The following is a 13,076-nucleotide window of genomic DNA, read 5'->3' as shown; positions in this document are numbered from 1 at the left end:
AGCGTGCTGCATTCAATCTGTGTTGTGTTCCTTTTTGGGGTTTGCTTTCACTTGTGTAACAACTGGTTTTCCCAACATGCTGAAATGCACATCAAACTGTGAACAGGTCATATATAAATAAGGAAAATTTGGAAATATTGCTCAAAGCAGTGCAAGGTACTTTATATGGTGGTTTCATTTATCTGGATGAACATCCTGATCTTGTGGTCCCCTAACTGCTTAACTGAAGACTAAAGTGATTATTTACTAATTGTTTACCTGCAGCTTCTTGCTGCAAGTAAACCTTAAATGTAAAACGGCACCCAGTGTTTTGCGATTAAATTCCAGCCTTCAGCACAATAGGAAGTTGCTGTGCGGCTTGGTTTGGGGGAAAAATGTGGGAGACAAGTGGAGGTGTTGCCCATAGAAACCGGTCAGACTATAGCTATCATTTTATAGACTGGACTAGATCAGGGGTAGGCACTCTGTAGTACTCTATCTGCTGTGGGACTACATCTAGCAGTATGTTCTGCCACAGTTTTAGTATCCCCTAGCAGCAAACCCAACAGGCCCTGTTGGAATGTGTAGTTCCGTGGCTGCTGGAGTGACAAGCGGTTGCCTACTCCTGCATTACATGAAAGCTAGAATCTGGTTGCCATGGGAATCATCTCAAATTTTTTTTTTTTTTTTTAAATCGTATTTATCTGGAAATGTTGCTACATTAATCCCTTCCATACAGTGTTCTACATTTCACTGGGCAGTCTTTTTTTCATATTAGGCTTACAACTCTCCAGCATCCTTACCAAACTGTTTTACATATCATGTTTGTGCCAACATACTGTAAGCCCTGTTCGCAATCCTTTAAAGTCCCACCCACATATGTACATCTATCGCCACATGCTTTTTGGTGAGGTCTTGAAATTGTGCCCATCCACCGAAATAAAGCTTATTGGAAAGTTGTGATTAAAGGACCACAGAGCCAAGAAACCATTTTCCTTATATAAGTTACCAATGTTCAGAAATGCATATGGAAAAGGTTTTGTGAAAGCTTTTAAATATTTTACAAATAATGCCCAGTAGTTCCGTTCCTGTTTTGGAGCTATAATTCCTATTTCTCATCTCGTGTTAGAAGGAAATGTAATTTTTTTTGGAAACTTGTCTATTGTCTCCTGACACATACACTGTTGGATAGTTGGTTACAGCTATGAATTTGCCAAGTTAATAGTATGGTAAGACTAAAGAATGATCAACTGAGCAACTACAGCTGTTCTTTTATGGAAAGGTAAGATGGTATTTTTTGAAAGGAGCACCTACAATAATCAAAGTAGTCAGAACCTCATTGCGGGTTGTTTTTTTTTTCTTTTTCTTTTGTGGTTTTCCTCTCTAACGTCCTAGTGGATGCTGGGGACTCCGTAAGGACCATGGGGAATAGACGGGCTCCGCAGGAGACAGGGCACTTTAAGAAAGAATTAGGAATACTGGTGTGCACTGGCTCCTCCCTCTATCCCTCCTCCAGACCTCAGTTTGAATCTGTGCCCGGACGAGCTGGTTGCACTTTAGTGAGCTCTCCTGAGCTTGCTGAATAGAAAGTATTTTGTTAGGTTTTTTTTATTTTCAGAGAGATCTGCTGGCAACAGACTCTCTACTACGTGGGACTGAGGGGAGAGAAGCAGCCCTACTCACTGTGGATAAGTCATGCTTCTTAGGCTACTGGACACCATTAGCTCCAGAGGGATCGAACACAGGAACGCACCCTTGGTCGTCCGATCCCAGAGCCGCGCCGCCGTCCCCCTCGCAGCACCAGAAGCCGGCGTGAGAAGCAAGAAGACTTCGAAAGCAGCGGCAGAAGACTCCAGTCTTCATATGAGGTAGCGCACAGCACTGCAGCTGTGCACCATTGCTCCCACATTACACCCGCACACTCCGGTCACTGTAGGGTGCAGGGGGGGGCGCCCTGGGCAGCAATTAAGTACCTCTTGGCATAAAAGAGCATATATACAGTTGGGCACTATATATATATGCATGAGCCCCCACCATTATTTTACACACATCGCGGGGCAGAAGCCCACCGTTGAGGGGGCGGGGCTTCTTCCTCATCACTCACCAGCGCCATTTTCTCTCCACAGCTCCGCTGAGAGGAAGCTCCCTAGGCTCTCCCCTGCAGAATCACGGTAGAAAGAGGGTAAAAAGATAGGGGGGGGGGGGCACATAAATTTAGCGCAAAATCAGTGTATACAGCAGCTACTGGGTAAACACTAAGTTACTGTGTAATTCCTGGGTCATATAGCGCTGGGGTGTGTGCTGGCATACTCTCTCTCTGTCTCTCCAAAGGGCCTTGTTGGGGTTCTGTCCTCAAATAGAGCATCCCCTGTGTGTGTGGTGTCGGTACGCTTGTGTCGACATGTTTGACGAAGGCTATGTGGAAGCAGAGCAGGTGCAGATGAATGTGGTATCGCCGCCGACACCCGATTGGATGGATATGTGGAAGGTTTTAAATGATAATGTTAATTCCTTGCATAAAAGGTTGGATAAAGCTGAAGCCTTGGGACAGTCAGGGTCTCAACCCATGCCTGACCCTACAACGCAGAGGCCGTCAGGGTCTCAGAAGCGTCCACTATCCCAAATAGTTGACACAGATATCAACACGGATTCTGACTCCAGTGTCGATGATGATGCAAAGTTGCAGCCTAAAATGGCTAAAGCCATCCGCTACATGATTATAGCAATGAAGGATGTATTACACATCTCAGAGGAAAACCCAGTCCCTGACAAGAGGGTTTATATGTTTGGGGAAAAAAGGCATGAGGTGACTTTTCCCCCTTCACATGAATTAAATGAGTTATGTGAAAAAGCTTGGGAATCTCCAGATAGGAAAGTGCAGATTTCCAAACGGTTGCTTATGGCGTATCCTCGCCAACGGACAGGTTACGCTGGGAATCCTCCCCTAGGGTAGACAAAGCTTTGACACGCTTATCTAAGAAGGTAGCCCTGCCGTCACAGGATACGGCCACCGTAAAGGATCCTGCGGATAGAAAGCAGGAAGGGATCCTGAAGTCCATTTATACACATTCAGGTACTCTGCTAAGGCCGGAAATTGTGTCGGCCTGGATGTGTAGTGCTGTCGCAGCATGGACAGATACTTTATCTGAGGAACTTGATACCTTGGACAAGGATACTATATTACTGACCTTGGGGCATATAAAAGACGCTGTCCTGTATATGAGAGATGCCCAGAGAGATATTACCCTACTGGGCTCTAGAATAAATGCAATGTCTATTTCGGCCAGAAGGGTCCTGTGGACTCGGCAATGGACAGGTGATGCCGACTCAAAACGGCACATGGAGGTTTTACCTTATAAGGGTGAGGAATTGTTTGGGGACGGTCTCTCGGACCTAGTTTCCACAGCTACGGCTGGGAAGTCAAATTTTTTGCCATATATTCCCTCACAACCTAAGAGAGCACCGTATTACCAAATGCAGTCCTTTCGATCACAAAGAGGCAAGAAAGTCCGAGGTGCGTCCTTTCTTGCCAGAGGCAGGGGTATAGTAAAGAAGCTGCACAATACAGCTAGTTCCCAGGAACAGAAGTCCTCCCCGGCTTCCACTAAATCCACCGCATGACGCTGGGGCTCCACAGGTGGAGCCAGGATCGGTGGGGGTGCGTCTCCGACATTTCAGCCACCAGTGGGTTCGCTCACAGGTGGATCCCTGGGCTATACAGATTGTATCTCAGGGATACAAGCTGGAATTCGAAGTGAGGCCCCCTCACCGTTAACTCAAATCGGCCCTGCCAGCTTCCCCCTTGGAGAGGAAAATAGTGTTAGCGGCAATTCACAAATTATATCTCCAGCAGGTGGTGGTGAAGGTTCCCCTCCAACAGGGAAGAGGTTACTATTCCACAATGTTTGTGGTACCGAAACCGGACGGTTCGGTCAGACCCATTTTGAATTTAAAATCCCTGAACATTTACCTGAAAACGTTCAAGTTCAAGATGGAATCGCTCAGAGCGGTCATTGCAAGCCTGGAAGAGGGGGATTTTATGGTGTCTCTGGACATAAAGGATGCTTACCTGCATGTCCCCATTTATCTACCTCATCAGGAGTACCTCAGATTTGTGGTACAGGATTGTCATTACCAATTCCAGACATTGCCGTTTGGTCTCTCCACGGCACCGAGAATATTTACCAAGGTAATGGCGGAAATGATGGTGCTCCTGCGAAAGCAAGGAGTCACAATTATCCCATACTTGGACGATCTCCTCATAAAGGCGAGGTCCAGAGAGCAGTTACTGATCAGCGTAGCACGCTCTCGGGAAGTGTTACAACAGCACGGCTGGATTCTGAATATTCCAAAGTCGCAGCTGATTCCTACGACGCGTCTGCCCTTCCTGGGCATGATTCTGGACACAGAACAGAAAAAGGTTTTTCTCCCGACGGAGAAGGCTCAGGAACTCATGACACTGGTCAGAGACCTCTTAGGGCAGGCATGTCCAAACTGCGGCCCTCCAGCTGTTGAGAAACTACACATCCCAGCATGCCCTGACACAACTTTAGCATTCTCTGACAGCAAAACTGTGTCAGGGCATGCTGGGATATGTAGTTTCACAACAGCTGGAGGGCCGCAGTTTGGACATGCCTGTCTTAGGGTGTCGGTGCATCACTGCACGCGAGTCCAGGGGAAGATGGTGGCATCATACGAGGCCATTCCCTTCGGCAGGTTCCATGCGAGGACCTTTCAATGGGATCTGTTGGACAAGTGGTCCGGATCACATCTACAGATGCATCGGCTGAACACCCTATCCCCCAGGGCCAGGGTGTCTCTTCTGTGGTGGCTGCAGAGTGCTCACCTTCTCGAGGGTCGCAGATTCGGCATTCAGGACTGGGTCCTGGTAACCACGGATGCAAGCCTCCGAGGGTGGGGGGCAGTCACACTGGGAAGAAATTTCCAGGGTCTGTGGTTAAGTCAAGAGACTTGCCTTCACATCAATATCCTGGAACTAAGGGCCATATACAACGCTCTAAGTCAAGCGGAGACCCTGCTTCGCGACGTGCTGATTCAATCAGACAACATCACCGCAGTGGCTCATGTAAACTGCCAAGGCGGCACAAGGAGCAGGGTGGCGATGGCGGAAGCCACCAGAATTCTTCGCTGGGCAGAGAATCACGTGAGAGCACTGTCAGCAGTGTTCATTCTGGGAGTGGACAACTGGGAAGCAGACTTCCTCAGCAGGCACGACCTCCACCCGGGAGAGTGGGGACTTCATCAAGAAGTCTTCGCGCAGATTGCCAGTCGGTGGGAGCTGCCACAGGTGGACATGATGGCATCCCGCCTCAACAAAAAACTACAGAGGTATTGCGCCAGGTCAAGAGACCCTCAGGCGATAGCTGTAGACGCACTAGTGACACCGTGGGTGTTCCAGTCGGTTTATGTATTTCCTCCTCTACCTCTCATACCCAAGGTACTGAGAATCATAAGAAAAAGAGGAGTGAGAACAATACTAATTGTTCCGGATTGGCCAAGAAGGACTTGGTATCCAGAGCTGCAAGAAATGCTCACAGAGGACCCATGGCCTCTGCCTCTAAGGCAGGATCTGTTGCAGCAGGGGCCCTGTCTGTTCCAAGACTTACCGCGGCTGCGTTTGACGGCATGGCGGTTGAACGCCGGATCCTAGCAGAAAAAGGGATTCCGGATGAGGTTATTCCTACGCTAATAAAGGCTAGGAAAGACGTGATGGCTAAACATTATCACCGTATATGGCGAAAATATGTTGCTTGGTGTGAGGCCAGGAAGGCCCCTACAGAGGAATTCCAGCTGGGCCGTTTCCTTCACTTCCTACAGTCGGGAGTGACTTTGGGCCTAAAATTGGGGTCCATTAAGGTCCAGATTTCGGCCCTATCAATTTTCTTTCAAAAAGAACTGTCTTCTCTGCCTGAAGTTCAGACGTTTGTAAAGGGAGTGCTGCATATTCAGCCCCCGTTTGTGCCTCCAGTGGCACCTTGGGATCTTAACGTGGTGTTGTTTCCTGAAATCACACTGGTTTGAGCCACTTAAAACTGTGGAGTTAAAATATCTCACGTGGAAGGTGGTCATGCTATTAGCCTTGGCTTCGGCGAGGCGTGTGTCAGAATTGGCGGCTTTGTCACATAAAAGCCCCTATCTGGTTTTCCATATGGATAGGGCAGAATTGCGGACTCGTCCGCAATTTCTGCCAAAAGTGGTGTCCTCTTTTAATATGAACCAACCTATTGTGGTGCCTGTGGCTACTTGTGACTTGGAGGATTCCGAGTTACTGGACGTAGTCAGGGCTTTGAAGGTTTATGTAGTCAGAACGGCTAGAGTCAGGAAAACTGAGTCGCTGTTTATCCTGTATGCATCCAACAAGCTGGGTGCTCCTGCTTCAAAGCAAACTATTGCTCGCTGGATCTGTAACACGATTCAGCAAGCTCATTCTGCGGCTGGCTTGCCGCCTCCAAAATCAGCAAAAGCCCATTCCACAAGGAAGGTGGGCTCTTCTTGGGCGGCTGCCCGAGGGGTCTTGGCATTACAGCTTTGCCGAGCAGCTACTTGGTCAGGTTCAAACACCTTTGCAAAGTTCTACAAGTTTGATACCCTGGCCGAGGAGGACCTTGAGTTTGCTCATTCGGTGCTGCAGAGTCATCCGCACTCTCCCGCCCGTTTGGGTGCTTTGGTATAATCCCCATGGTCCTTACGGAGTCCCCAGCATCCACTAGGACGTTAGAGAAAATAAGATTTTACTTACCGGTAAATCTATTTCTCGTAGTCCGTAGTGGATGCTGGGCGCCCGTCCCAAGTGCGGACTTCTTCTGCAATACTTGTATATAGTTATTGCTTAAATATAGGTTATTTTATGGTTGCATCAGGTTTATCTGATGCTCTGTTGTTCATACTGTTAACTGGGTAAGGTTATCACGAGTTATACGGTGTGATTGGTGTGGTTGGTATGAGTCTTACCCTGGATTCCAAAATCCTTTCCTTGTACTGTCAGCTCTTCCGGGCACAGTTTCCGTAACTGAGGTCTGGAGGAGGGACATAGAGGGAGGAGCCAGTGCACACCAGTATTCCTAATTCTTTCTTAAAGTGCCCTGTCTCCTGCGGAGCCCGTCTATTCCCCATGGTCCTTACGGAGTCCCCAGCATCCACTACGGACTATGAGAAATCGATTTACCGGTAAGTAAAATCGTATTTCTCTGACGTCCTAGTGGATGCTGGGAACTCCGTAAGGACCATGGGGAATAGCGGCTCCGCAGGAGACTGGGCACAAAAAGTAAAAGCTTTAGACTAGCTGGTGTGCACTGGCTCCTCCCCCTATGACCCTCCTCCAAGCCTCAGTTAGATTTTTGTGCCCGAACGAGAAGGGTGCAAGCTAGGTGGCTCTCCTGAGCTGCTTAGAAGTAAAAGTTTAAATAGGTTTTTTATTTTCAGTGAGTCCTGCTGGCAACAGGCTCACTGCATCGTGGGACTAAGGGGAGAAGAAGCGAACTCACCTGACTGCAGAGTGGATTGGGCTTCTTGGCTACTGGACATTAGCTCCAGAGGGACGATCACAGGTTCAGCCTGGATGGGTCCCGGAGCCGCGCCGCCGGCCCCCTTACAGAGCCAGAAGAGCGAAGAGGTCCGGAGAAAGCGGCGGCAGAAGACGTTCCTGTCTTCAAATAAGGTAGCGCACAGCACTGCTCTCAGCACACTTCACACTCCGGTCACTGAGGGTGCAGGGCGCTGGGGGGGAGCGCCCTGAGACGCAATAAAAATGATATAAAAACCTTATATGGCTAAATAAAATGCATCACATATAGCTCCTGGGCTATATGCATGCATTTATCCCCTGCCAGTTTCCTGAAAAAAGCGGGAGAAAAGGCCGCCGTGAAGGGGGCGGAGCCTTTCTCCTCAGCACACAAGCGCCATTTTCTTTCACAGCTCCGCTGGAAGGACGGCTCCCTGACTCTCCCCTGCAGTCCTGCACTACAGAAACAGGGTAAAACAGAGAGGGGGGCACTATTGGCAGCTAATATATAATACAGCAGCTATAACAGGGAGTAACACTTATATAAGGTTATCCCTGTATATATATAGCGCTCTGGTGTGTGCTGGCAAACTCTCCCTCTGTCTCCCCAAAGGGCTAGTGGGGTCCTGTCCTCTATCAGAGCATTCCCTGTGTGTGTGCTGGGTGTCGGTACGATTGTGTCGACACGTATGAGGAGGAAAATGATGTGGAAGCAGAGCAATTGCCTGTGTTAGTGATGTCACCCCCTAGGGAGTCGACACCTGCCTGGATGGTAGTAATTAAAGAATTACGTGACAATGTCAGCACTTTGCAAAAAACTGTTGACGACATGAGACAGCCGACAAATCAATTAGTGCCTGTTCAGGCGTCTCAGACACCGTCAGGGGCGTTAAAACGCCCGTTACCTCAGATGGTCGACACAGACCCTGACACGGATACTGAATCCAGTGTCGACGGTGACGAGACAAACGTAATGTCCAGTAGGGCCACACGTTACATGATCACGGCAATGAAGGAGGCATTGAACATTTCTGACACTACAAGTACCACAAAAAAGGGTATTATGTGGGGTGTGAAAAAACTACCAGTGGTTTTTCCTGAGTCAGATGAATTAAATGAGGTGTGTGATAAAGCGTGGGTTTCCCCCGATAAAAAACTGCTGATTTCTAATAAATTATTGGCACTATACCCTTTCCCGCCAGAGGTCAGGGCACGTTGGGAAACACCCCCTAGGGTAGATAAGGCGCTCACACGCTTATCAAAACAAGTGGCGTTACCGTCTCCTGATACGGCCGCTCTCAAGGAACCAGCTGATAGAAGGCTGGAAAATATCTTAAAAGGTATATACACACATACCGGTGTTATACTGCGACCAGCGATCGCCTCAGCCTGGATGTGCAGCGCTGGAGTGGCTTGGTCGGATTCCCTGACTGAAAATATTGATACCCTGGATAGGGACAGTATATTATTAACTATAGAGCATTTAAAGGATGCATTACTATATATGCGAGATGCACAGAGGGATATTCGCACCCTGGCATCTAGAGTAAGTGCGATGTCCATTTCTGCCAGAAGAACGTTATGGACGCGACAGTGGTCAGGTGATGCGGATTCCAAACGACATATGGAAGTATTGCCGTATAAAGGGGAGGAGTTATTTGGGGTCGGTCTATCGGACCTGGTGGCCACAGCAACGGCTGGAAAATCCACCTTTTTACCCCAGGTCACCTCTCAGCAGAAAAAGACACCGTCTTTTCAAACCCAGTCCTTTCGTCCCTAGAAGGGCAAGAGGGAAAAAGGCCGCTCGTTCCTGCCCCGTGGCAGAGGAAGGGGAAAAAGACTGCACCATGCAGCCTCTTCCCAGGAGCAGAAGCCCTCCCCCGCTTCTGCCAAGTCCTCAGCATGACGCTTGGGCTCTGCAAGCAGACTCGGGCACGGTGGGGGGCCGTCTCAAGAATTTCAGCGCGCAGTGGGCTCACTCGCAAGTGGACCCCTGGATCCTGCAGGTAGTATCACAGGGGTACAAATTGGAATTCGAGACGTCTCCCCGTCGCCGGTTCCTGAAGTCTGCTCTACCAACGTCTCCCTCCGACAGGGAGGCAGTATTGGAAGCTATTCACAAGCTGTATTCCCAGCAGGTGATAATCAAGGTACCCCTCCTACAACAGGGAAAGGGGTATTATTCCACGCTGTTTGTAGTACCGAAGCCGGACGGCTCGGTGAGACCAATTTTAAATCTAAAATCTTTGAACACTTACATAAAAAGGTTCAAATTCAAGATGGAGTCACTCAGAGCAGTGATAGCGAACCTGGAAGAAGGGGACTATATGGTATCTCTAGACATCAAGGATGCTTATCTCCATGTCCCAATCTACCCTTATCACCAAGGGTACCTCAGGTTTGTGATACAAAACTGTCATTATCAGTTTCAGACGCTGCCGTTTGGATTGTCCACGGCACCACGGGTCTTTACCAAGGTAATGGCCGAAATGATGATTCTTCGAAGAAAAGGCGTATTAATTATCCCTTACTTGGACGATCTCCTGATAAGGGCAAGGTCCAGGGAACAGTTAGAGGTCGGAGTAGCACTATCTCAGGTAGTGCTACGTCAGCACGGGTGGATTCTAAATATCCCAAAATCACAGCTGATTCCGACAACACGTCTACTGTTCCTAGGGATGATTCTGGACACAGTCCAGAAAAAGGTGTTTCTCCCGGAGGAGAAGGCAAGGGAGTTATCCGAGCTAGTCAGGAACCTCCTAAAACCAGGACAAGTGTCAGTGCATCAGTGCACGAGAGTCCTGGGAAAAATGGTGGCTTCTTACGAAGCGATTCCATTCGGAAGATTCCATGCAAGAACTTTTCAGTGGGATCTGCTGGACAAATGGTCCGGATCGCATCTTCAGATGCATCAGCGGATAACCCTATCTCCAAGGACAAGGGTATCTCTCCTGTGGTGGTTACAGAAGGCTCATCTTCTAGAGGGCCGCAGATTCGGCATTCAGGATTGGATGCTGGTAACCACGGATGCCAGCCTGAGAGGCTGGGGAGCAGTCACACAGGGAAGAAATTTCCAGGGCTTGTGGTCAAGCATGGAAACATCTCTTCACATAAATATCCTAGAGCTAAGGGCCATTTACAATGCCCTAAGTCAAGCAAGGCCTCTGCTTCAGGGTCATCCGGTATTGATCCAGTCGGACAACATCACGGCTGTCGCCCACGTAAACAGACAGGGCGGCACAAGAAGCAGGAGGGCAATGGCAGAAGCTGCAAGGATTCTCCGCTGGGCGGAAAATCATGTGATAGCACTGTCAGCAGTGTTCATTCCGGGAGTGGACAACTGGGAAGCAGACTTCCTCAGCAGACACGACCTCCACCCGGGGGAGTGAGGACTTCATCCAGAAGTCTTCCAAGTGATTGTAAACCGTTGGGAAAAACCAAAGGTGGACATGATGGCGTCCCGTCTCAACAAGAAACTGGACAGATATTGCGCCAGGTCAAGGGACCCTCAGGCAATAGCGGTGGACGCTCTGGTAACTCCGTGGGTGTTCCAGTCGGTATGTGTGTTCCCTCCTCTTCCTCTCATACCAAAAGTACTGAGAATCATAAGAAGGAGAGGAGTAAGAACGATACTCGTGGCTCCGGATTGGCCAAGAAGAACTTGGTACCCGGAGCTGCAAGAGATGCTCACGGAGGACCCGTGGCCTCTACCTCTAAGGAAGGACCTGCTCCAGCAGGGACCTTGTCTGTTCCAAGACTTACCGCGGCTGCGTTTGACGGCATGGCGGTTGAACGCCGGATCCTGAAGGAAAAAGGCATTCCAGATGAAGTCATCCCTACCCTGATCAAGGCCAGGAAGGATGTAACTGCAAAACATTATCATCGCATTTGGCGAAAATATGTTGCGTGGTGTGAGGCCAAGAAGGCCCCTACGGAGGAATTTCAACTGGGTCGTTTCCTACATTTCCTGCAAGCAGGATTGTCTATGGGCCTAAAATTAGGATCCATTAAGGTTCAAATTTCGGCCCTGTCGATCTTCTTCCAGAAAGAACTGGCTTCAGTGCCTGAAGTTCAGACGTTTGTCAAAGGGGTACTGCATATACAGCCTCCTTTTGTGCCTCCAGTGGCACCTTGGGATCTCAATGTAGTTTTAGGGTTCCTAAAATCACATTGGTTTGAACCACTTGCCACAGTGGATTTGAAATATCTCACATGGAAAGTGGTAATGCTGTTGGCCCTGGCTTCAGCCAGGCGCGTATCAGAATTGGCGGCTTTATCCTATAAAAGCCCTTACCTGATATTTCATTCGGATAGGGCGGAATTGAGGACTCGTCCTCAATTTCTCCCTAAGGTGGTTTCAGCGTTTCACATGAATCAACCTATTGTGGTACCTGTGGCTACTAGGGACTTGGAGGACTCCAAGTTGCTGGACGTAGTCAGGGCCCTGAAAATATATGTTTCCAGGACGGCTGGAGTCAGAAAATCTGACTCGCTGTTTATACTGTATGCACCCAACAAGCTGGGTGCTCCTGCTTCTAAGCAGACGATTGCTCGTTGGATTTGTAGTACAATTCTACTTGCACATTCTGTGGCAGGCCTGCCACAGCCAAAATCTGTAAAAGCCCATTCCACAAGGAAGGTGGGCTCATCTTGGGCGGCTGCCCGAGGGGTCTCTGCTTTACAACTTTGCCGAGCAGCTACTTGGTCAGGGGCAAACACGTTTGCTAAATTCTACAAATTTGATACCCTGGCTGAGGAGGACCTGGAGTTCTCTCATTCGGTGCTGCAGAGTCATCCGCACTCTCCCGCCCGTTTGGGAGCTTTGGTATAATCCCCATGGTCCTTACGGAGTTCCCAGCATCCACTAGGACGTCAGAGAAAATAAGAATTTACTTACCGATAATTCTATTTCTCATAGTCCGTAGTGGATGCTGGGCGCCCATCCCAAGTGCGGATTGTCTGCAATACTTGTATATAGTTATTGTTACAAACAAATCGGGTTGTTTATTGTTGGAAGCCATCTTTTCAGAGGCTCCTACGGTTATCATACTGTTAACTGGGTTCAGATCACGAGTTGTACGGTGTGATTGGTGTGGCTGGTATGAGTCTTACCCGGGATTCAAGATCCTTCCTTATTATGTACGCTCGTCCGGGCACAGTATCTTAACTGAGGCTTGGAGGAGGGTCATAGGGGGAGGAGCCAGTGCACACCAGCTAGTCTAAAGCTTTTACTTTTTGTGCCCAGTCTCCTGCGGAGCCGCTATTCCCCATGGTCCTTACGGAGTTCCCAGCATCCACTACGGACTATGAGAAATAGAATTATCGGTAAGTAAATTCTTATTTTTTTTTTTTTATTTTTTTTATTTTTTAATTCTTGTTCCAGCTGAAATGTTTTACAGTTTTGGAAAATGCTGGATATAATTGTGAGTGGGGCCATTTAAAAAGTGAGGATAAGTGCTACATATTAAATGGGATCAGCCATATTGCAAAGGTAAAACTGTTCTTGGTGGGCTATGTTTTAGTAGCACATTAGCAACGTTGACCTGGATAGTTAACATTGGGGTCGATTCAATTC

The sequence above is a fragment of the Pseudophryne corroboree genome, chromosome 2 (genome assembly GCF_028390025.1).
Source record: "Pseudophryne corroboree isolate aPseCor3 chromosome 2, aPseCor3.hap2, whole genome shotgun sequence".
NCBI classification, from domain to species: Eukaryota; Metazoa; Chordata; class Amphibia; order Anura; family Myobatrachidae; genus Pseudophryne; species Pseudophryne corroboree.
Note: the sequence above shows the minus strand (reverse complement) of the source record.